Below are 22,272 nucleotides of genomic sequence, written 5' to 3'. Positions count from 1 at the left end.
CACCCCAGATCCTCAGCTGGTCTGAATCAGCAAAGCTGCCGTGGCTCTAATGCAGAAAGGACGTTTGGCAGCAGCTAGAAATGGGACTCAGGGTATTACTTAGGCCAGACCTTTATCTTAATTGCCTAATTTATGCTTTTGGAAGTAGGCTATGTGCAAGGTGTCTGAGCTAATGGTGAAGAAGTAATCATGACACTTGAATTTCCTGAGTTTTGAGTTCTTGATTTCTCAGCTGATGTTGCTTCGATGGTTTTCAATGCTACCAATCTCATCCATCTGTTTTATAGCTCCTACTCCCAGTATCTCATATCCTTTTGCCACTGCTGGACTTGGCTTGCTCTAGAAGACATCAAGGCTTCTGTAGGGTGCCAGATTTTCCTTTTTAAAAACACTGGCTTATGCTGATTTAGACAGTGCAATTCTAGGCACTTTGTCATAGAAAGCTTATGCCAGAGGTTCTGAAACAGAAAGCCCTTGAGTAAAACTATAATCCTAGCTTGGAGCAAGAGGCAATAGACCTGTCAGTAGCACAGTGGCATGGGAAATGCTTCTGTAATTAAAGTTCACTCAGCTTTTCCTTTATAAATCTCTGTAATAGAGGCTTTGTGCTTTAGCACAGCCATTTCAATTTATGTTGTTTTGAAACTAGGTAATCAGATTGTCAACTTCAGTGGGATCATTTCTCCATGAGCGTATTTAGCAAAAGTATGCCTAAAATCATCAAAACCAATTCTTCTGTGTGGTGCTGTAGAAATAACAAGAATGATTTTTAAGCCTGCCAGCCCAGGTTGTTTGGGAAGCCTGCAAGCTCAGCTGCAAAACTGGGGAGACTTACAAAACTATAAAAAACTTGTAAGACTAATTTCCTTTAGTTGAGCAAGATTTTGCCTAAAGTTTTGCAGAACATTTGGTTTTGATAGCTCATAAGCTTTTAAAAAAGTACATCTACTGGTTACTATTTTGTGAAATACATAACTATCTTTATTTTAGAGGTTTAAACAACACTGGATTTCTTTTTTTTTTTTTTTTTTCATGAAAAAATATTCTATAAATACTGGATTTTAAATACCTCTTGGTACATAGACTGGCCATGAGATCCCATTGAAGTGAGGCACAGGGTGCAATTAAATGTAAAGCTTTTAAAATTTTTAATCCTAACCTTATTATTCATTTTTTTCAAAGGTTAGAGAAAAAAACCCAAAGCATATATATCATGCCTTTATGTGAACATTTGCTTAAATTTTTTGTATAATAAAAACCCACAGACAAATGAAAATCTATTTAGTTTGCTGTAGGAGAAGTGGCAAAAATTGCCACACACGTTAAAAATGAGCAGTTTTTCTGGCAATTGACCCACTGAGTTAGAATGACTTCAGTGTCTCAGAATTTTGCCTCTGGTAAGAAATAGAGGAATATTACTCCTTTTTTAATTTCTCTCTTTTTTTTTTCTCTCCCTTTTTTTTTTTTACCCATCTGCTTAATACAGTCTGAGATTTTCCTACCTAATTTTAGGCAACATTAGTTAACTCATTCTGAATTATTATTAGCTGTAAACCCTTTCTGGATGTAACTTACAAATACAGAGCTCTGCAGTGGTGTCCAACTTCAGACAAAGAAGTTTGGATTCACTTGTTTGGCCATCAGCACAGTAAACACCAGATTTTTGACTTAGGTTATTTCATTTTGGTGAAAAAGGATTGTTTGGATATAAGGGATTTTCAGCAAAGCTTGCAATTCAGATGTTGCAGCACAGTGCCCATACAGAACAAGGAGATAACCAGCAATTCTCACTTAGACACTGCAGAAGTGTCTATGGCTCTGCAACACAGAGTTTGGGAAACGTAAAGATCTGGTATCTGTAAACTCATGGCAAGCCAGTTGGTCCTTATTCATCTCCCCAGAAAGTAGGAGCAAGTACAATCCCTGTTAAACCCTAATCAAATTTTGATTCTGGAGTTAACAGCACAGGGATCAGATACTTACAGGATACTTTCTACTGGAACTGAGGGATGGGAACGGATGGAAGGGAAAAGAAAGTTACTGATGAAACTGGTGGAAGAAAGGGAAACTATGGATTTATATCTTCTTTCAATTCCTCTGTCTCATAAGTATAAACACTACTCTTCTGAGGGTCACTGTCATTACCAACCAGTGGGCAGCACTGCTGGCAAAATTAGCAAACAAGAAAACTTTACCAACAAAGTTAATTTTGATGTAAATGGATAAGCAAGAGCTCACCTCAGCACCTCCTCTGGTGGATCTGAGCATGGGGTATCCTTGCATAAGAACAGGTTAACAGGGTGGGTGAAACATTGGAAAAATCATTTTTACCTCTTAGCCACCTGCAGGTTTTTACATTCTGCATTACTTATGAGCCAATGTTTAGGGACCTCAAGGAAGGACCTACTGTCCATGTCACTTTGTCCTCTGATTCTCTCTTCCTTCAGGGTGGCCTTGGCTTTGCACAGAGAGAAGCGGTGGTTTCAAATTTGGTGCATTGACCTCAGTAATCTGACCTTGGACTAGCCTGAAGAACATTATTAGCACGAGGTAGAACTCTGGTGCAGAAGGGACGTGTTGAAGATTTCACATGGCAGAATGTGCAAGACAGGCTGGAAATTCAGTGCCCTGTTGTTCTTGCTAAACAACACCACATTCTCGGCACTTCAGCCGCACATGAGGTAAGACCATCCTTTACTGCCCCAGCAGTCAAGACTTTTTGTTATGGCAGTAACCCAAACAGGCAGAATTTCTTGTTTTTAACACAGCCTAGGAGTGCCTTTGACTTCTTGCGTGTTCTCTCAAGACACATCTTATTGCTGAAACCACACAAAATGTCCTGAAAAAAGTTTAAGTAGTCATGTCGTAAATTTTATTTTTGCAAGTTTGTTGATAAGCTTTTCACCAGTTTTGTTGTAGTAGTAGCTATAATAGCCTTGCAGTTGAAGAATGCTACAGCTACTTTCTGCTAGTTTTTTTCTTTGACAGTTTATATAAATAAATCAATTTACTTTAACTGATTAGGTAAATAAAAGTTCTGTTTATTACCATGAAGTCAATAAAAGCTTTCACTGAATTTTGTGATCGTCTTCGTACTTGGTAAGTCTTGTTGGTTAAACATAGATATGAAAATTAATTCCTTAGTAATGGTAGATTTTAATCACACAAAGGCTCTTCATAAAGAGGTTTGCTTTTAATTTAAAAGAAGTTGAAGCATCAGCTCTTCAGATGGTTCTGCATTGTATTCCTCTTCCATCACCCAAGCCTCAACATATAATAGTAGTAGGTATGGTTAAAAGCTACTGACTGCTTTTGAATATCTGAAAGGTTTTTAATTAACAGTTCCACTGGAGAAACATGTTGTATTTTAGATCTGAACTCTCTCATGTTTTACAGCTAAAAGGATGAACCTGAGGTTTTAGAAACTATATTAAAAAATACATTGCATATATACGTAGGAGTACATTCTATACTCCTGTGGAATTACTGTGTGTGGATTTTTTTTTACTCCTATTGAAAAAATTGACAAAAGATGCTGAAAAAGAACTCTTGGGAATACCTATGAAAGAAGAAATTGCACTTGTTTATGACTGAGGGTGAGGCTGTGTGCAAAGCTGATCAAACAGCGGTTTTTAATTGCATTTTTTCCAAGTTTCAAAGCATGGCTCTGATATTTACTGTGTAAATAGTTTATTTTACTACTGACAGTGTATTATTCTCCATCGCTCCTCTTACTTTTTGTCATAAAGATCAATATTTCCCCCATTGGAAATCCTATATCACCTCAGTGATTTCAGTAGCTTTTATGAAAGTGCAATGTTAAAGTAATATTTGCACTTAGCAGCTGTAGATTTGGGACAATCTGTAAGGAAAAAAAAAAATCTATTGTCTCCGTGAGACTGTACCTATTTGTTCAAGATCAGTGGGAGTCTGCCATGTTGGTGTCCCAGAGAGAAAATCAGCTGCTACTGGAAGTTCAATAATAGGTAAAACTGCTAATTTTGCAAGCCTGCAACCCACTTATTAAAAAGTGCAATTTTAAGGGTAGTGAAAACAGTAATTATTTTGTTTGAATGGTTTTAGAGTTTTCAGCCTGAACATTTTCATCAGATTCTTTGAAATTTTAGTCAGAAAAGAGCTGATGCAATTAGCGGGAATATTATTTGAAAACACATTTATGTGTCAAACCATTGGAGCAGAATTTGAATGAAATGAGTTCAAGTGTGATGGTGTATCCTGTGGTGTCCTTCAAAAAATATTAACCACCTTTACCCTGTACAAGTGCAATTATTCCAGAGTATATTATTACACTGCATTGCTCCTGTAGCTACAGCAGTACTCAGTGTACTGAAAATGACTGGGAAAATACTTTTCTACACAGTAAGAATCGCACCGTGGTCTTAATTAAGTGATTCATTTCAGTAGAATATGGATTTCAACTCGATAATAGCACCTATCAGCAAGATAAATGCTAATTTATAGGTGGGAAATTATAGAAAATAAGCATCCAGGCAAAGTGGGAAACCATTAGCCAGTCCCAGTGTTCAGTGCCACGGACATTAGTGCTATTGCATCCAACAATTCATGTGGAAATAAGAACATAATAAGTAAGAGATGGCAAGGGCAGATGGACCCCATCTGGAGTAAAGGACTTAGAGCAGCTCTGAGAGTGTAAAAAGACCTCTTTTGGTTTGCTCTCGAATTAAACACCTTTTAGTCCAGAGGCAGCCTGAAACTACTTCCTTGTACAATCCTACCAACTTCTGATGGTCCCAAAATTGGCCAAACACCTGAGATCAGCACAAATGTCCAAACCAGGTCCCTCTTCACCTTTCTGTAGTGGTAATGGAGCAACAAACCAAGGCTCTAGCTTGGGAGAACACGGTCGGGGTGGGGATAGAAAGAAATCAAGAAGTGTGAGAGGAGCAGGAAAGAAAAATTGAGTTGATATCATGTACAGATCATGGAGAGGTGTTAAGTTGCACAGGGAGCCGAAACCCGTCAGTTTCTTAACATCTCTGGCTGACTTGGAGAGCACGGAACATGTTTTGAATCTGGTATTTTTCAAGAAAACAAATTTCCAAGTGGGCTTGGGGACAAAATGGTGCCAGGGTGGCTGAGGCATTGGAATGTGGGTCTGGAGCCAGCCCAGCAGCTCTCCTCAGGCAATCTGCAGGGAAGGAATAATTGGGCATAGGGAGTAAAAACCAATGACTGCTGTTGTGGAGAGCTTTTTAATTTTGGGTGTATTTTCTGCTGCTTATCAGAAAATTATCTTTACTTCCCTATGTTTTGGAGAGTACTTGATTGCAGTGCTTTTACAGCATATTTAGTAATGGATTCTGGAGAGTGCTGATAAAACTGGTTTTTTTGAAGTAATCAGTTAAACACTTCCCTTTTTACCAAAATCCTGCAAAGGTGTTGGGATAAATAAGACTCCCTAACACTGTCTTTTTAATGTTGGTGAGTAAGGCATTGCTTTATTCTTGTCCAGGAGGTGTGTGTGGCTCACAAAGTTGTGGCCTCCACACAGATGCTGATATAAAACTTTTTCCCTTATTTATACATTTTTACCAAACAAAAAAATTAATGCTTGTTGGTTATAAGTTATGTAATTCACCTCATTAATTAGTATTCAATCCTCTATTGGTTTTTGATTTCTCACTTTTCATACTAATTAGTTAGGAAAGTTATATACTTCCAACACCCTGGCTAAACTCTGCACCGGATCTTCAGGAGTTATAAACAACATTTTCTGTGGATTTGGAAATTAGAAAAGCAAATAAAACAAATATCTTTAGTTAATAACTATGTAAAATGATTTCATTTCCGTTTAGGTACAAAATCATCAGCACTGTTAAGCTTGGCATGCCAGCATGACTATTTATATATTTTATATATGTCAATATATCTTGTTCTTTGGAGTTAGACCTCTGTGGAAGTATATGAACATCATGTTAAGCTTGGAATGGAAATGCAATACCAGGAGCAGTAATCACATCTTGTTTCATGATTCAGGCAGAAAGAATTCTGTTCGTATAACAGTGAGAACTTGGAGTCTTACCGAGTCTACTATTGTCCAGTAAATGTTTAAAAGAAATGGTGTATTATTCAGTTTGCATCCTTACTTTAGGGAACAACAGGTGTATTAGAATTTGTGAACTGCTCTTCAAGTCCATTTGTAGGGTATTAAGTTAGCTGGGAGATTTCTCTCTTTGTCCCTAAGTAACTGTAATGTTTTATGCTCGACCTTTAAAAAGGGAAGTTTTTTCTTTGACATAAACAAACCCAAACTCATTGAAGAGGTAGCTGTGAGCACTAAAGAAGTTGAAACAAGTGAAATGTCGGTAACTTTTTGGATAACAGCTATTTTTATTGAAGTCCTTTTAAAGATTACAATTTGACACGTTCAGATTTTTCTATCTGCCAATATCTGTTTTTGAGATTTGCTTGGTTTTTTTCCTAGTAACTGAAGCCACAAATTGTAACACAGTATGAAATAACTCTTTAAAACCACTAATTAAAATGTATTATATGCTTTCAAATGAAAGAAATAATGCCAGAGTCTAAAACATTCACCTCCTGCGAAAGGGACTAATGCCTGAGATAAGATCTTTTGGTGGTCCAAGTTGACTTGACAAAGATAAATTCCATGAATATCAGACAAGCCAGGACAAAGTCTAAAGGAATCAGGAACGCAATGAGCATCTTCAAGACCTGCGTATCAGGTGTGTAACTGGGTTACCATTAAGTGATTGGCTTGTAGGGGTCATTACCTATTAATTAATAGGTAATGACCCCTAAAATTAGTAGGGGTCTAATTAATACCTAACCCAATGATTACCATTAAGTTATCATTAAGTGATTGGCTTGTAGGGGTCTCATTTGAGTAAAGGGTGACACACAGTGTACAGTGTACAGTGACTCCTTAATAGAGCTTCTGTCCACCTCTACAGGAGTGTTCATTTTAACCCTCTGAATTTTATGAGGTGAGAGAAGAGTAAATTTGTCTGAAAAATGTCTGATAATGGGGATCTGAGACCTCAGGGAATACACAGTTGTGTAAAGGTGGTAACTGCAAATCAGGAGCACACTGCTGACTTAAATCAAAATTCCTGTAGCCACATGCTGCCCAAAACTCTGGAGGACCAAATGTCCAAGAATTTGGCTAAGATTTTACCAGGCCTGTCAGAGCATCGGTGATGCTTGTATCTAGAGATATTCCCTTGTTAAGGAGTCTCATTCTGCCTTGTATATTTTGACTGCCTCTAAGCTCTATTTATGGCTTACTGTAAATGTTTTAACATCAATTTGTCAGCCAGCAACAGGAAATTCAACGAACTCTGATTGCTATCAGAGTCCCATAAAAGTGGTTGGTTTTTTTTTTTACTTTTGGTCTTAATTGCAATGATACGAGGTTTCAGTCTTCTTTAAAACCCTGTAGTAACAGATTATTTATGTCAACTTTCACATTATTTATATGACTGAAGGCTTCTTTAATAAGAACTTCTATGAAAAGCTCTAAGTCAAACCCCAAAGCCCAGAAATGACTTTTAAATACTTTTGCATTTCACATAACTTCCTACTTGTCAGTAAATATAACCAAGCCATATTTCAAACATTACCAAGCAACTTTAAAATTTTATCCTGCTTTCTTATCCATCCATTTGAAGCTATACTTGTTATAAATGTGTCTATGATAAGTTTCACGGTCTTGTTATACAAAGGCTTAATTTTCTTTTGAGTATTTTTTCAGGCACTTCATTAAAAAACTAAAACAGCATTTTAGCTATTTCATGTGGAGTTGTGGCCCTGATCAGTGCTTTTTTTTTTTGCTATAGCAATTAAACTGGGGATTTAATTAAACCGAGAATGGAGTTAAAGGAGTATTTATTACAGAAATTTGTGCCACAGTTGCCGACTGCTTCTTGGTGCAAGCAGTGGTCCTTTGCTCACTTCCTGTTGAAGCTGGGCTTTTGCCAGGCCTGTTTCCAGGCATGGGTTGGACATCCACCTCCTCAGTAGATTTTCCTCTACCAAAACATGAGTAGCTTTGACCACTGAACCCACAATAAGCAATGAGTGGCTGTAAAGCTGGTGCAGATAAATTGTTTTCATTGCCAATTTACCTGATTTGATCAGAATATGTTGGAAGTTCTTAAGTAGCAAATTCAAGTTTTAAAGATTTGTTTTCTAGCAGTTTTATTATAAAAGAAATTTGTAGGAGGGTGACAGGTCTTGGTTTCTTTTCTGCCTTGTAACTGTGAAAGTCCTGCTTTTTGTTAATGTTTGCTCAGGTTGCCCAGAATCACATTAGAATAAATGCAGTTTGTGACAAGAATGTGAGTGTTGGATGAACATATTGTAATATCTGGAATGATATTACTGTTCTGAAAGCAGTGGGATTTCATGTAAGGTCAGTGATCAGCAACCAGTGGAGTTCTCAGAGGTTTATGGGTGGGTAGTCCTATATGTTTATTTATGGTGTATGGAGTTTTTGGAGGTGAGGTGGATAGCTTTTTGTTTGGATTTTTTTGATGATAATGAGCAGATTAGTGCAAGAGGCTCCAGCTCCTCTCATGTATTGGGACCACAAAAGGAGAAGTTTGGCTTGTAATAGATTGTCCCACTCACTGACTAATAAATGGAATTGTTAACGGAATGAGAGGAAAATAGGATTAAACTCCTCTGGGCCCAGTGCTTGCCTGAGCACCGGTATGAGGTGACTGAAGGTGATTTATAAAGAAGTTAGAAGTACATCAGAGGGTACAGGGTTTGGAGGATTAAAGACTGCTATAAATTCTCATTTACCTGCATTTCACTAAACCTGACAAATAGCAGTGAAGTTTATCCACTTCTGGGGGGACTTCGTGGGTTGTTTCCCACCAGATTACCAAGACCTACACAGAATTGTGACAGATCAGCCACTTTGATCTAACATTTTAAGAGGGGACCTAGAACAAAGCAGAATTGAACAATTCTGACAGAAAACAGCCATCTTACAACTTGTAGGTTGCAAGGCAGGCTTTTGGAGAGGGATGTTTTTTTTATGCCATGTCTACCCTTGTTTCATAATAAATTATTGTTGCCTTGTATATGTTTTTTTCCCCTCTGTCCAACTCTGTGATGACTGAAACCAGGCATAAAGCACTGAAACGTGGCTGAGCCAGCTGAGTGTGAATTGGAGAACCTTTAGGAACATGGTGTGCCTCAGCACAGCCCTTGCTTGCGGCTGAGAATTGGGCCAACTGTAATGAGGCAGTTAAGTGACTAATTATGAAGATTAATGACCTGCTGGGAATTTCAAAATGATTATGTGTTCTATTCCTAGCTTTAAGCACCTTTATAAATCAGGCCTTGGTCCTGAAATTTGCATCTAGATGCCTAAGTGCCATGGGAATCAATGGAATCTGAATATAAACATGGATAACAATGCAGGCCCACTCTTGTATTCTGCGTTCTTTTTTTTTCTCTCCACACTTATTGCTATTAAAATTGTACATCTTAAAAATACAAATGAATGCTTGTAAAGAGCTGATGTGAGTTGTTTTAGGCAACATGAAACATCCAACTCGTGTGCTCTGAATGGCTCATAAATGTGTTAAGCAAGATTTATTTGCTTCACTTTGGTCCATTGATTCACACTGGTTGGGTGTAAACGAAATGGGCCAGTGAACACAGTTGCCCTTTCTACCCCATTCCCCTGGGTGTTGACTCTTTCCGTGCAAGACAGCAGGTATTCACCTGGAAAGGTGGATTTCTGCATTGTCTGGGTGTTCTTCCATAATAGGTGATGCTTTTTGGGGTCACTGAAGTATTTTGCTTTGTGTGTCATAATGAGAGGGAAAGGAGTTTTTGGGCTTTTTCCATTATGTGAAAATAACATTTGGACGTCAGGCAGGCTTTATTAAAAGAAGTGAGACAATCTCTAGTGCAAAAGAAGCCAGAAAATTGCTTTGCAATGTTCTTATAACACTGAGTGAAACATTTTGCTTACAATAATGACTAAAGGAATTTTCTATCATCATGATGTTTTGATGGAGGTTTAGAAGTGGGGTACAACTGCAGTGTTGAAATCCACAGCACAGGAAGCACCAGGTGGGAAAACAGTCAAACTGTTTTGTGTCATGTATAAGTCAGTAAGTAAATGATCTTGAAAATCATTGAATCCCAAGAAATAGCATGGAATCCCAACAAGAGAAATGTGGTGTAATAGTACATAGTGCTGGCAGCAAATCTTCAGACAGTTGTTAAGGAAAGCATTTATCTTAGATGTGTCCCTGATATATGGGAAACTGTCCTCTTCTGGCACTGTAGGTGTCTTGTGGAACACATTTTACCAGCACAAATGTCTTTGTGGCTTAAGGAAATGATTCATTAAAGTTGCTTAACTCTGCAAGAGTCAGTTCAACTTTGGCAAATTTAAACTCTCTCTTCTCTGACATTCCTACCTTTTTTTTTTTTTTTTAATAATCTTATAACATTTTGGGAATGCCAGAGACAAAGATAATGTTAAAGTTTTGTCGCAGGATAAATGGACAGGATAAATTCCTGTCAGTAAATCTGTAATCCAAGGGAATGGTTATTGTGAGACTTGAATGATAAAGAGTTTAATGAGTGGGATATAATGAATGCTAATGTACATGGATTGGTGGGAAATAGACCTTAGCAATTTAGACATCCCTGTTTTGAGGTTCCATGTTTCACTGATAAAGGCATTGATTTAAAGTCTGCCATAAATGTCAGAGTTCAGTATCCTCAGAGCAGGTTCTTTTAGATATTCCATGCCTGGAAAGTGTAATGTTTAATGTCAATTTTACTTATTTAAAGATACTTAATGTTCCATGCAATTTTTGGTTTAGCAGAGTGGTGGTACAAAATATATTGAAAACACAATGCAAATGTAAATTATGCTTAGAAAAATGCAACAATTGCAATAAACCTGCCCATTTAAATCAATCAATAAATGAATCAACCACAGTACCAATATAATTCCCTTTACTTATCTTAATATTTTTGCCCTCAGGATGCTTGGCATCCTCAGTTGACAGGAAGGAATATTTGGGTTGAAGCCATCTCAAACCTGTTGCTCTGCTTGAAAGTATTTTGCTAGTTTTGAGTGAGCCACATTGTTGCTTTTCCTGTTCTGGTCTGATCACACAGTGGTCACACAAAGTCAGCTGCTTTTTGTTGTTCTCTGAGCTTCCTGGGCACTTCACCCTTGGCCATCTTTGAGTGTTGTTTATTTTGAGGGACTCATTCAGAGACTCCCATTCCACCCTTAGGGATTTAGTCAGTCACAGATATCTGTAGAGGTTTGAATTCAATAGATCATGGCATTTTGTTAAAAAATAGTGTTTCATGGGCCCTGCTAAATGGAACAAAACAGGTAAATGTGTCTCAGAATATATTTGTAAACACACAATAGTTTTACACATTTGTGTTTCTCAGGCAGTGCCTAAAGGGACTGCTTTTAACCCTAAGATATTTTACATTTTTGTTTTACTCTGCAAGTGAAAACGCAAAATCATCATAAATTTAGTTCTGCAGACAACTCCAGCTTGGGAGAAGTGTGCCACTTGCAGAGAAAGCAAACTGAAAGCTCCAAGTAATGCTGAATTCCTTGGTGAGGCAGGCACAAGGAGGCAATATTCCATATGGCCACATGTAAAACCAGGTTTGGGGCAAGGAACACTGAACACACTTAAAGCATGGAAGTCTCTGTCTTGTGGAAAAATGTAATGGTACAGACCAGATGAAAAAAAATTGAAGGCTGATATAACAGTTGGATTTAAGAGCAGGTGAATACAAGGCTGAAGTGGAGAAAGTTGTGGTGCCTGTCATGAAGTAGCAAAATGCACGAGCAACTCATCAACTGATGACAGAAATGGCCATCAACAGGCTGTTTCCCTAAAAAAAATACCTAGTTCAGATTAATTGGAGAAAAGGTGTTTTTGCACATCAGCTGAGGCCCTGCATTTCTCATCAGTCAGACCTGCTGTGTGAAGGCAAACGTTTCTCTCACCCTTGGTTTGTGAAAGCAGTGGGTAGGGTACCCCTTGCAGTGCGGCTGCAGAGCTGTTTTTGCTTGCCAGGGCACTACTGAGCAATCAGAGTGTCCCACTCTGTCTCCTGAGGGTGTGACTGTGCTATCAAAATTTCCATGATATGTCAAATTAACTCTGTGCCTACAGCATGGAGATTTAATTAGGTTTTGCCCATTATTGTAGGGAAACCCTGGTTGTGCTGTTTCTCAGGTGGATCACGTTTCCAGCCTTGACTTCGTTCTGCTCTTTCACCACACCAGGCTCTTTTATAAGCTGTTTGATGCCGTGTAGATGTGAATTTTTTATCTGGTTGAGGAGCTGTGTCATGCCTCGTACAGAAAGCTGATGCTCTGCTTTCCCTCCTTCTCTTTCTGTTCTTCAAACTTCCCCCATGTAGTTGTCAACACTAAATTATGTTCAACCAAAATATCTCTTATATTTGCTGCAAGTTCAGTTTGTTTTCAGTTCCTTGGTTGCCAGCTTATTTGGCCAAGTGTTTGGTGAAAACCAGTGCCTCCTATTGATAATATTTATAGCTTTAATATGAAATGCTACCAACATTTTAGCAATTTAGGATTATTACCTTTGAACCCTTCTCTTCAGGTGGTGTGTGAACATTGAAGTACATTTTAGAGGCCTTTAAAATCTGCTTCTTCATGTACAAAATTGATGAGAATCTCTCTGTGTCACTGTCACAATTTTGTTCAGAATGAGTGTGTGTGTGTATATATATATGAATGAAAGTTGATAACGCATGATAACTCCTAAGTGGGGATTTATATTCATGGAAGGATATAATCACAGGAGTATCTGCGCGTAAATATGCACCTGTGAGAATGGAATTTGTTAAATAAAGCAGGCAGCAATCTGTAGCTGCAGGGAGATAGCGCTGCTATCTGATGGGGCTAATGGCTTCAGCACTGTGTTTTGTTAACACCTTTGTTCTTTTCCGAGCTTCTTAAGAAGGAAAAAACGAGCATCTGATCTCACATCTTTCATGAGAGGAGTGTATTGATTTCTTTTTATTGAGATTCTTTTCACAGTTTTTGGACAGTGGATAAAATACTGGTGAAAGCAGAATCTTTCAACCTTCCTCTGTATCTCTCAGCAGCTTACACTAACCAAACCATCTCATCATGCTTGTGTATTATTGTACATTATATATATATAAATTAAGTTTTATATGCCCATATTATACATACATAAAATGTCACTAACTTTTTGTGACTGGCATAAGTGACCAGGAAAAGTGAAGGTAAAGATTTTTTTAATAGTTGGTTTTTTCAATTCATGTGGAAAGCTTATCTTGCCTGCCTTCAGAGTGTGTGTGGTCAAGAATTATTGAACAGGCATATTTCAAATTTCCGTAAAGATATATAACGAAATCCAAGTTCTTAATGTGGAAAAGACAATAATTAGTGAAGTATAATTGAGAAAAGGCTACATGAAGTACTCATTTAGAAATATGTTGCATTTTTTTGAACAGTGATAACGAGAAAGTTAAGGTGGGAATTGTCTGCATAGAAATTTACACTTGTTCACTGGTTAAAGCAAAGAAATTTAAATTGCTATGGACAGACTTAGTTAAGAAAGGCTGCTCATAATTGAATTGAGCTATACTAAAAATCAGGCTTTAATGGAAATAAGAAGTTCCACATACTTATTTGCAGCCATTTAGCTTATGGAGTTTAAAATTTAACAGAAGCAAATTACAGTGTAGATGGCCTTTAATAGATTCGAACAACAAACATGGGAGTAGGCTCTCAGCTGGTGATAATGTGCCAGCTGAAGTTCCCTCAACAGTCACAGTGGGATCTGCAGGCTCTGCCTTCTTTCCCAGGTACATTGTGCTGCTTTTTCTGAGAATGAACACAGTGTGGATAAATGAATCTCCTGTGAAGCTGAGGTTTGACTTTGTCCCTAGGGAGATTTAAGTGCCTCTCCAGAGCTGTGTTTCAAAGGTTTCAGCATTGTGCTTTGTCCTGATGAGGACAGATGGGCACCAGAATATTGCCCAGTGGGTTGAGAACCCTTATGTAATAACACTTTTTTGCATCTCCTCATATGGATAAGCAACCATGAAATTGGTTTGTTTAATTAAAAGCAACTCCTAGTCTTCCAAAACAGCCACCCTTTCAGAAGTCTTTAACAGAAAGGCAGATGCATGAATTTATCAAATTCCCTGAATCCTGCAAGCCTTGGAAACTTATGAAAAAGAGTTTGTGTGTATATATTTACAGAGGTGCAAAGAAATGTTGCTGCATGACTGTTGCTACTTTCCCCAACAGCTATGAGATTGATAGAAATTCAGATATTTGCACTGAAGTACTGGTGGTGGTAAATTCTTGCATGTAGGAGTCATCCTGGGTGTCAGCAGAGGATCCTGGACATACAGAGGATACAAAGAGGGAAGCAGACTCTCAAGATTAGTAGTGAGCACTTGTAAATGTGGAGAAAAATAGCACATAATGTTGGGTTTTGTTTGTTTTTTTTTTTTTTTTAAATGGATGGAGAACACAGGACATTTAATTAGATTCAGACAGTGTTTGAGTATGCACAATATAAAATATAAATACTGTAAAGTCAGTAGCATCATGTACTTTAAAGAATAATGTATCCTTATATAGGTTCAGAATGGCTGATGAAGGCACCAACAACAGTGCACCTTCACAAAGGGGGAGGAAAAATCATGAAAGGAACAGTTTAGGCATCTGCTCAAATGTTTCAATCAGTTCCTTAGCTGAGATTGCAGCTGTCAGTTGTATAATTTAAGCATACATTACTACAGCTGTAATGCCCTCCTCGTTTTTAATCATTTCCACCAAAGAAAATCCCACTCCAGAGGTTTGGCTGCTCTAACAATGTGTTTGATACAAACCTCCCTAAGGTATAAAGCAGGATGGGCAACCAATTTGGAAATTATGATAATCCAGTGGAGGTTAAGATTGCCTTGCTCTGCTGGGATGTTATAAAATTTGAACCTTATACATACATCTGAAATAAATTAGCTGTAGGTGGTTCCTGGAGTTTTATTACTCTAGGGTACTCTTTCTTTAAATTTGAGATACATTGGACTCCTATTATCTGGAAATGCATTAATTTCAGTGGCATGTATTTCTTAATTAAAGTTGACTCCAAAATTATTTGAGTGTTTGGGATAAAATGGGATCATAAGAGGCCAGTTTGAAAAGCAGAAGATATCATTATTACTTCAGAGTCTGTGACGACTGGTCAGGAGATACTTTGCAGCTCTCCTCTGTTTAAAATACCCGGTTTGCTGTGAAGGAGGTTACAGAAAATACCACTTAGCTGGTTGAATGTACTGACAACAAACTTCTGAAGGTGGGAGAGGGGAAAAAATGAGAGCAAGTCAGCAGAGACATGGAGTAAAAGGTGCATCTCTTACGAAAATCAGATAAAAAAAGAGAAAATTAAGCCTTAGGTGGAAACAAAAATGGTTACTAGATATTTGCTTGCTTTTGAGGCAATATATGCTAATGAAGGGCTGTGGAGCATGGGAAGGAGCTGATGATGGAGAGGGATGAAGTGTAGGCAGGAGTCAGTGGGGTTAATGACCTAAGAAACAGCAGAGAGAGGAAACAGAAGATATTTAGGAGCAGAAGAGACAGGATGAGATATAAGGTGGGGAACTCAGAAAGAAGTTGGTGCGCACGCAGAGCCTCCTGGGAAGTGCCCAGCAGCCGTGTGAGGAACGGGAGTCAGTGGGAGCCAATGAGAGGTGAAGGATGGCTCAGGTCCTAGGTGTGTGCTCAGGGTATGAGTGATAAATTGCCTTCGTTTGTCCAACCACCCCCTCTCGCAAAGGGCAGCATGATCCTTCCCTCTTGCACTTACCTCTGCATTTCTCACTGCGGTGTCCCAGAGGAAGGGAGTCACTATGGCCTCTGCGAGCTCCCCAAATATCCAACCAATCCATTGCAATCAGCCTAATGCACTCCACTAAAAACTGTAACAGGCCTTTGTGGCAAATTTTCAAGTAGCCTCTTTGGTCAGAATATAAGTTTTTAGAATGCAATGGGGATATTTTTGCATGTTTACTACCATTTCTCCTTTTTCTTGTGGTGTTTTGTGACCTCTAGAACAAGGTAGTTTTAGATAAACAATAAATTGCTTGTAAATATTTTCCCAGGTTATCTAAACTCTTATGCTTAGATATAATTTCTGGCAATTGTTGAGGAAGTGTTGTTTTCTCTTTCTTAATGATCTCAGTCTGCATATGAAGCAAATGTAATTAAACAAGCAAAGCTGGCCCATGTAGCTTTATCATAAAGGTTTGTGCATCCTGGAGTTGGTGTGGTTTTGAATTTTGTGTTTCTTATCTGACTTCATTTCCTATTTCAGAGCTGAGTATCCCAGAGCCTCAGGCACTTGGAGCAAGGTACATATACTCTGTTTTTTCCCATGTGCTTACTGACGAGCTTGTATAACTCTGAGGAGCACCTCCTCAGGAAGGTGGCTTTAATGCAAAGTCTCAGTGCGCTGAATTTAAATAAAGCCTTGCCCTTGGTGTGCACATCAACCCTTGCTGGCAGGAGCACTCCATAATGTGCAGTCACTGTAGCAATATGGTCAGATAGGAAACAGCATAAAAGTCATAAAAACAGTTAATAAAGAAAGCTAACAGTAGCCGTAAAGTATTTTTCACATTGCAGAGTATTAAAGAGATGAGAACCTTTATACGTCCATTTTTTGTAGAGTGAAGTGAGAACTTTTCTCCCAAGGACCAAGTTAATTGGCTGCCAGACGAGAGGGTGAGTGTGAAAAAAGGGAGAGATACAAAGCATTCAGACTTCTGAGCCCCATCATGTTTATTACCCCCTGAGAGAGTAAAAGAGTTTGTCTGCATCCCATAGGAAATGGTGCAGTGCAGCAGCATTCACACAATAATCAGTATATATTGTAAGGCAAATTCAATTCCACTTCATAAAGCTCTCACGGTGTGCAGCCATAATCAGTAGGAATAGTACATATAGGAGATATTATCTCAAAGTAGTTTTTGATCTCCTTCAAGTTGCTGTGGGTATCCTGCATCTTGCTGATTCAGTTCTTTGTGCGAGTACTGTAAGTTTTAACTATTTTTATAAACAAAACCCTCAGGTTCTTGGAGGGATTGAAACTACCCATTCAGCAGTTCCCAGGTACTGGTTTGTGCCCAAGTGTCCCACCCTTTTCTAAGGAGTAAAATCAGCTCTGCTCCAAGACCAGTCTCAGGCTTGGCTCTTGCCTTCTGTGTAGAGAACTTTTTATGTCCAAAAACTGGCCTGACCTTCGAGATTTACAGGAAACCTATAAAAACCATCATGCTTGGCATGGTTTCAAGCACTAGGAGCAACCTGCTTGGAGATTATCCCATTTTCTTCACTGTGGAGAATTATAACAACACAGTTTAATGTAGAACAGACTTTGAACGTGGTGTTCCTCCCTCTTTGTGCCACAGTGATAAATTCTGAGTCAAAATGGTGCACTAAAAGGAGAACACACACTGTCGGGATTATGGAAACTCTAGATGAACAGAAACTGAAGAGATCATCTGGTGGGAAAGGAGGTCAGGTAGTGGGACTACAGAGAAGGGAATAACAAGGTGTCCAGGGAATAGCTAAGGTAAATCAGGTGTCCTTCTTGGTAATGCAGGACAAAGATCAAAAAGTCTTAAAATTGTGGTCTGCATACAAGCTCCAGTTTTAAAGAATGAGTTGGATGTTTTAATATTTTAGAAGTTGATCTCTTCTTGCTGTCCAAGGAGATGTGGGTATAAAAATGCCACTGGAACTTGAAGCTTTAGATAATACATCATTAATTTGCAGCTGATTTCAGTGACAGCTGCATGAGGTTGGTAGGGGCTTTTCTTTTTCCCAGAGATCTGGGGCACCAGTCACTTCAAATGACATCAATAAAAATGATCAAGGACTAGTTTACCTGAGAAGTGAATTCTACTTTTATTTATTTATTTATTTATTTATTTATTTATTTTGGTATCACAAGGTTTTATACTCTGGAACACAATTAAAAATAATAGAATGGACTATTTTATTTACATGAGAAGGTAAAGGCTGAGGCTTAATATTGTATTGCTAATGGCATAATTATTGAGCATAGTTTAAAAAAGAATATTTAATTTATTTTTTTTGTGCTTATTTTTTTCAAAAACATCCCTTTCCATCCACAGGGACAGCAGTACCAAATTTTGTGCCAGGATATATATTTTGAAGAAGATTGCACAGGGCTGATTGACCCTTTAACTGAATAGTTCATTTCTTTATAATGAAACTCAGAAAAAGAGGAAGGAAGAGGAAGAAATAAATAGGTGGGGAAGATATACAGTGGTGCCTGGTTGGCTTCTGAACCTTCAAATACTAGTTCCACCTTATTATACTGTTCTATTCTGGAGTTACACCTTTTAGAATATACATTCTATTTCTTTACCCTGGTAAATCCTAAGTGCTCAGCTGCAGGTCTGTTTCAAACAAAGCTTGTTTTTACAGTGTAGACTGAATGATTTCCTTTAGGAATAATTTTTGCATTTTATCTCTGCTGCAATCCATGAGAGACAACCCCATAACAGCAACACAGCTGGAGCAAACCAATACTTTTTAAAGTCTGTCTGGTTTATCGTTCAATATCTGTGGTAGGTTTTTTTTTTGCTATATATATGTATTTATAGTAGATAAAAGTAGTAATGATTAAAAGGCTTGTTACATGTGGTACAGAAAAGCCTTGAAACCTTCTCAAATACATGCAGGGGATTTTTATCCAGCACATTTGCAGAATGATTTTTCACTATTCAAAAAATAGGTTAGGTGTGCATGTGTTTCTGGACATGAAGAGTTTATATTCTAAAGTATCATGACAACAAAGAAGATTTTGGATATTCTTGTTTGTGATAAGAGGGGGTGGTCATGATTTTCCCAGATGTCACTGTAATAGTGCTGTCAGAGCTGGGAACTGTGTCCAGATACCTCCAGCTGAATGTCACTGCCTTGGATGCAAATCCCATCTTCCTCTCTAATGGAAAGGTTTTTTTGCTGTTGGTTTTGTTGTTTACTTTTGTTTCAAAATTATTTATAGTACGATTTCAGGTGGGCACAGTGTGAAAGGAGTTTTATAGTTCCCTCCTGCTATTATTTTGAAAAATACCTGGTGAGCATCTTCCTGGTTTTAGGAGGAGTCCTGAACTTGAGGAACTCTGGTACTTCCAGAGCAGCTTCAGATCTTGTCTGGAACTGAACACCTTTGTTACTGAAGGAAATAACTGTGATTTGTGTCATAACAGAGTGATAGTATAAAAGGAACGCATTCTCCAAGCAGTTTTGCATAACATACCGAAGAACTGAGCTCTTGGCCTGACAAATGCATTTGAGGTTCTAGAGAGATGTGCTTGATTTTATTCCTCACTTTTCTGGGGGCCTATATCTGGTTTTCTGCAAGATACATTTGACATTTTAAAACAATTTTGTTCAGAAATTATTTCTCCTGTCCTGCTTCTTTGTATTTGAACAGAAATCAAAGCACCCAGATACCAGACAATGAAAGACATTTACTGGTGGCAGGATTTTATTTCTTCACAGACGCTGAGGGCAAATGAGGTAATTGCTGTGATGGCTTCTGGAGCTGCTTTTGGAGTGTGTGTAGTGGGCTGAAATTACATCACACAGTTGATGTAATTATGAGATGATTGGATTATCTTGTCCACCTGGACATGCTTTGGCTTTGATTCTCCATCAGTTCTGTGGGAAATCAAGCTGCTTGCCAGTCCCGCTCAGTGAGGGACTGTCACAGATGCCTGTTCCTTATCAAAAGGAAATGGTGTTTTCTCATGGCCATATGTTCTTTGGGATTCCCCTCTGCAACTCTCCAGAAACCTGCTTGTCACCCTCAGAGATGGTGTAGGTACAGAACTTGAACACTGGGGCTTGTAAAGGGACTGAAAAACTAACAGAAGTATGGCAAAAGAAGTACTTACCCTAAAAGGAAAGGGACGTGCATACTGATAACCCTGAAATGAAAGAATAAAAAATTCATGATGGTGCATTGTGAATTAAGTGCATGTCTTCATGACTAAACCAAATGTGAAATTGGAGCTCAGAATATTCTGCTACCAACAGAAGCAGTTTTTTCCTCCATCTGTTTTACTGGTAGCAGAAACTTATGCTGGTGTCTGCACAGCACTTGAAATTATTTTAAGGTTGTTATTAAGGTTTGGTTATCAAAATGCTCAGATTCATTAAAAAAGAACACAATGACAGTAGACAATGCAAAAAAGAAAGATAATTTGTGCTTGCAATGTAAAGGTAGTGTAGTGTAAAGGACAGGATCTGCTTTAGCAGGTATAAATCTCCCTTACATCCTTGTATGTGGGAGCAAGTATTGGAATTTACCCAATAGGCAGAGTAAGTGACATGGAGTTGAATGTTTTGTGGAACTGTTTAATTTCAAGGGAATTCCAATGGAGTTTTGGCACTGACCTTGAGTGTTGTGCATGTAAAACTCTGAGGTGATAGAAATACATGGTAAAATGAGAGCAGCCAGCCAGAAATGGCAAGAATTTGATGCTTTACAGCAGAACATTTTGACACATCCTATTCCTTCCCCCACTCCTGAACAAAAAAAATTACATAATTTGGTCATGTTTTGTAGTGGTTTGGTCCAAAATATTTATTACTGTTTGCCTTCTGTGAGATAAGAATTAGGAGAAACGCAAAGCAGGCACCAAACTTGAAGGAATATAAAGAAGTTTATTAACAGACCTAAAAGAAAAAAAAAAATTATACCACCTTCAGAACTCTCCTCCTCCCCCCACCTTCCTCCCTTCTCCCACTGACAATGTAAAAAGACAGCCCTTGAGATGTTCAGTCTGTTTACCACTTCCATAATAACCTTGTTCAGTCCATTTAGGAAGAGGAGTCTCTCTTGCTCATGCTATGAACACATTATCACAAGACAACCGCCCGGGTTGGTTCTCTGCTCGCATGCGAGTCCCTTCCCCCCCTGACTTGCAGCTTTTCCCACAACTGCTTTCGAGGGTCCACTCTTGAAGGTTTTTGGGGTACAATTTTAAGGTTGAGCCGTTCAGAAACAAAAGTTCTCTTCACCCATCTCTGGGAGCATTTCATCTCTAAGAACAGAGGCCCTCCTCCTTCCCTGGGAGCAAAGAGTCTTCCTCATCTTCATCTCTAGAACTATCTCTGGGAGCATCTCTAGGAACTGAGGTCTTCTCCTTTCCCATTTGGAGCAAAAGTCCTCATCGCTTCCATCTCTCCCTGTTCAAACTTCTCATGAAATTACAGCTGCGTCAGCATCTGCCTATCTCAGCGCAGGTGCTTTTGCTCACAAGTACAAGTTGAACACTCCACCCCCCATGCCTTCATGAAATTACAATGGGTACTCTGATATATCATAGCTTCACAACAGAATTTCATCTTTAAGCATCTCCTCTTTCTCTTCCCTCAGGTTTTCAGCTCTTCACAGGACTAAAAGGGTTAATCTCACCTAGGCCTTGCAGCTGGAATGTTGCTTATCGCTGTTGGTCACATGACCTCTGCTGGACAGTGGTGCAGCTTTGGCTGAATCTTGGCCGCAGTGGAGAGGGGGAGCCGAGCCGCTCCAGCTGCCCACAGCAGGGCTGTGGGGGGGTTCCACGGGTGGAACAGGGCCCATCGGCTCCAGGATGGCCGTGGCCCGACCCGACCTGGCCCAAGCAGGGCCTGGGCCGGGCCCGCTGGCCCCCGCATGGGGCCTGCAGCCACCTGTCCCAGCACTGGAAACAAGACAGAGCTGGAGCAGGGGTTGTCTGTTCTTAAGTGTGGATCACAGAGGCGGTCAGAATTTTAAGTGCCTTAAAGAATTGTCCATATTCAAACTGGCCATCTGATAGGTTCTGTTAGGTCACAGAGGAAGCTGTAAGCACCCCTCTGCAAGAACATCACTTCTGGGACTATGCTTGCCAACCCATGACATGTTTTTTTTTGAAGGGTTGAAGTAAGTACATGCTTTGGGGCTCATGAGGCATCTCACTGATATCTCGGTGAAATACACTTAAGTGTAACACATAAAGAATCCATTCACATAATTTGGGATTAATTAAAACATTCTGAGTGACCTAGTAACATTGAGAAAAATGATTCACGGATGCTAATGATGCATTTTGTGAATTCAAGCCTCAGAAAATAGGAGATTTTAGCTCACTCTAATTCATTCATTGAAAGTG

The 22,272-nt window shown here is 38.8% G+C and overlaps 1 long non-coding RNA gene across 1 annotated transcript in view; it reads left to right on the top strand.

The window, feature by feature from the left end:
* LOC121675887 overlaps window positions 1-22,272 on the top strand; it is a 93,270-nt gene that overhangs the window by 426 nt on the left and 70,572 nt on the right. The window contains exon 2 of the long non-coding RNA XR_006020263.1: window positions 2,448-2,681. This is a non-coding gene — a long non-coding RNA (uncharacterized LOC121675887). The remainder of the gene's footprint in view (window positions 1-2,447; window positions 2,682-22,272) is intronic.

The sequence above is a fragment of the Corvus kubaryi genome, unplaced genomic scaffold (genome assembly GCF_017639235.1).
Source record: "Corvus kubaryi isolate FWS band 111438036 unplaced genomic scaffold, C.kubaryi_AGA036_p1.0 76, whole genome shotgun sequence".
In the NCBI taxonomy this organism is placed as follows: domain Eukaryota; kingdom Metazoa; phylum Chordata; class Aves; order Passeriformes; family Corvidae; genus Corvus; species Corvus kubaryi.
The sequence above is the reverse complement of the archived record's forward strand: the minus strand, read 5'-3'. Positions and strand labels throughout refer to the sequence as shown.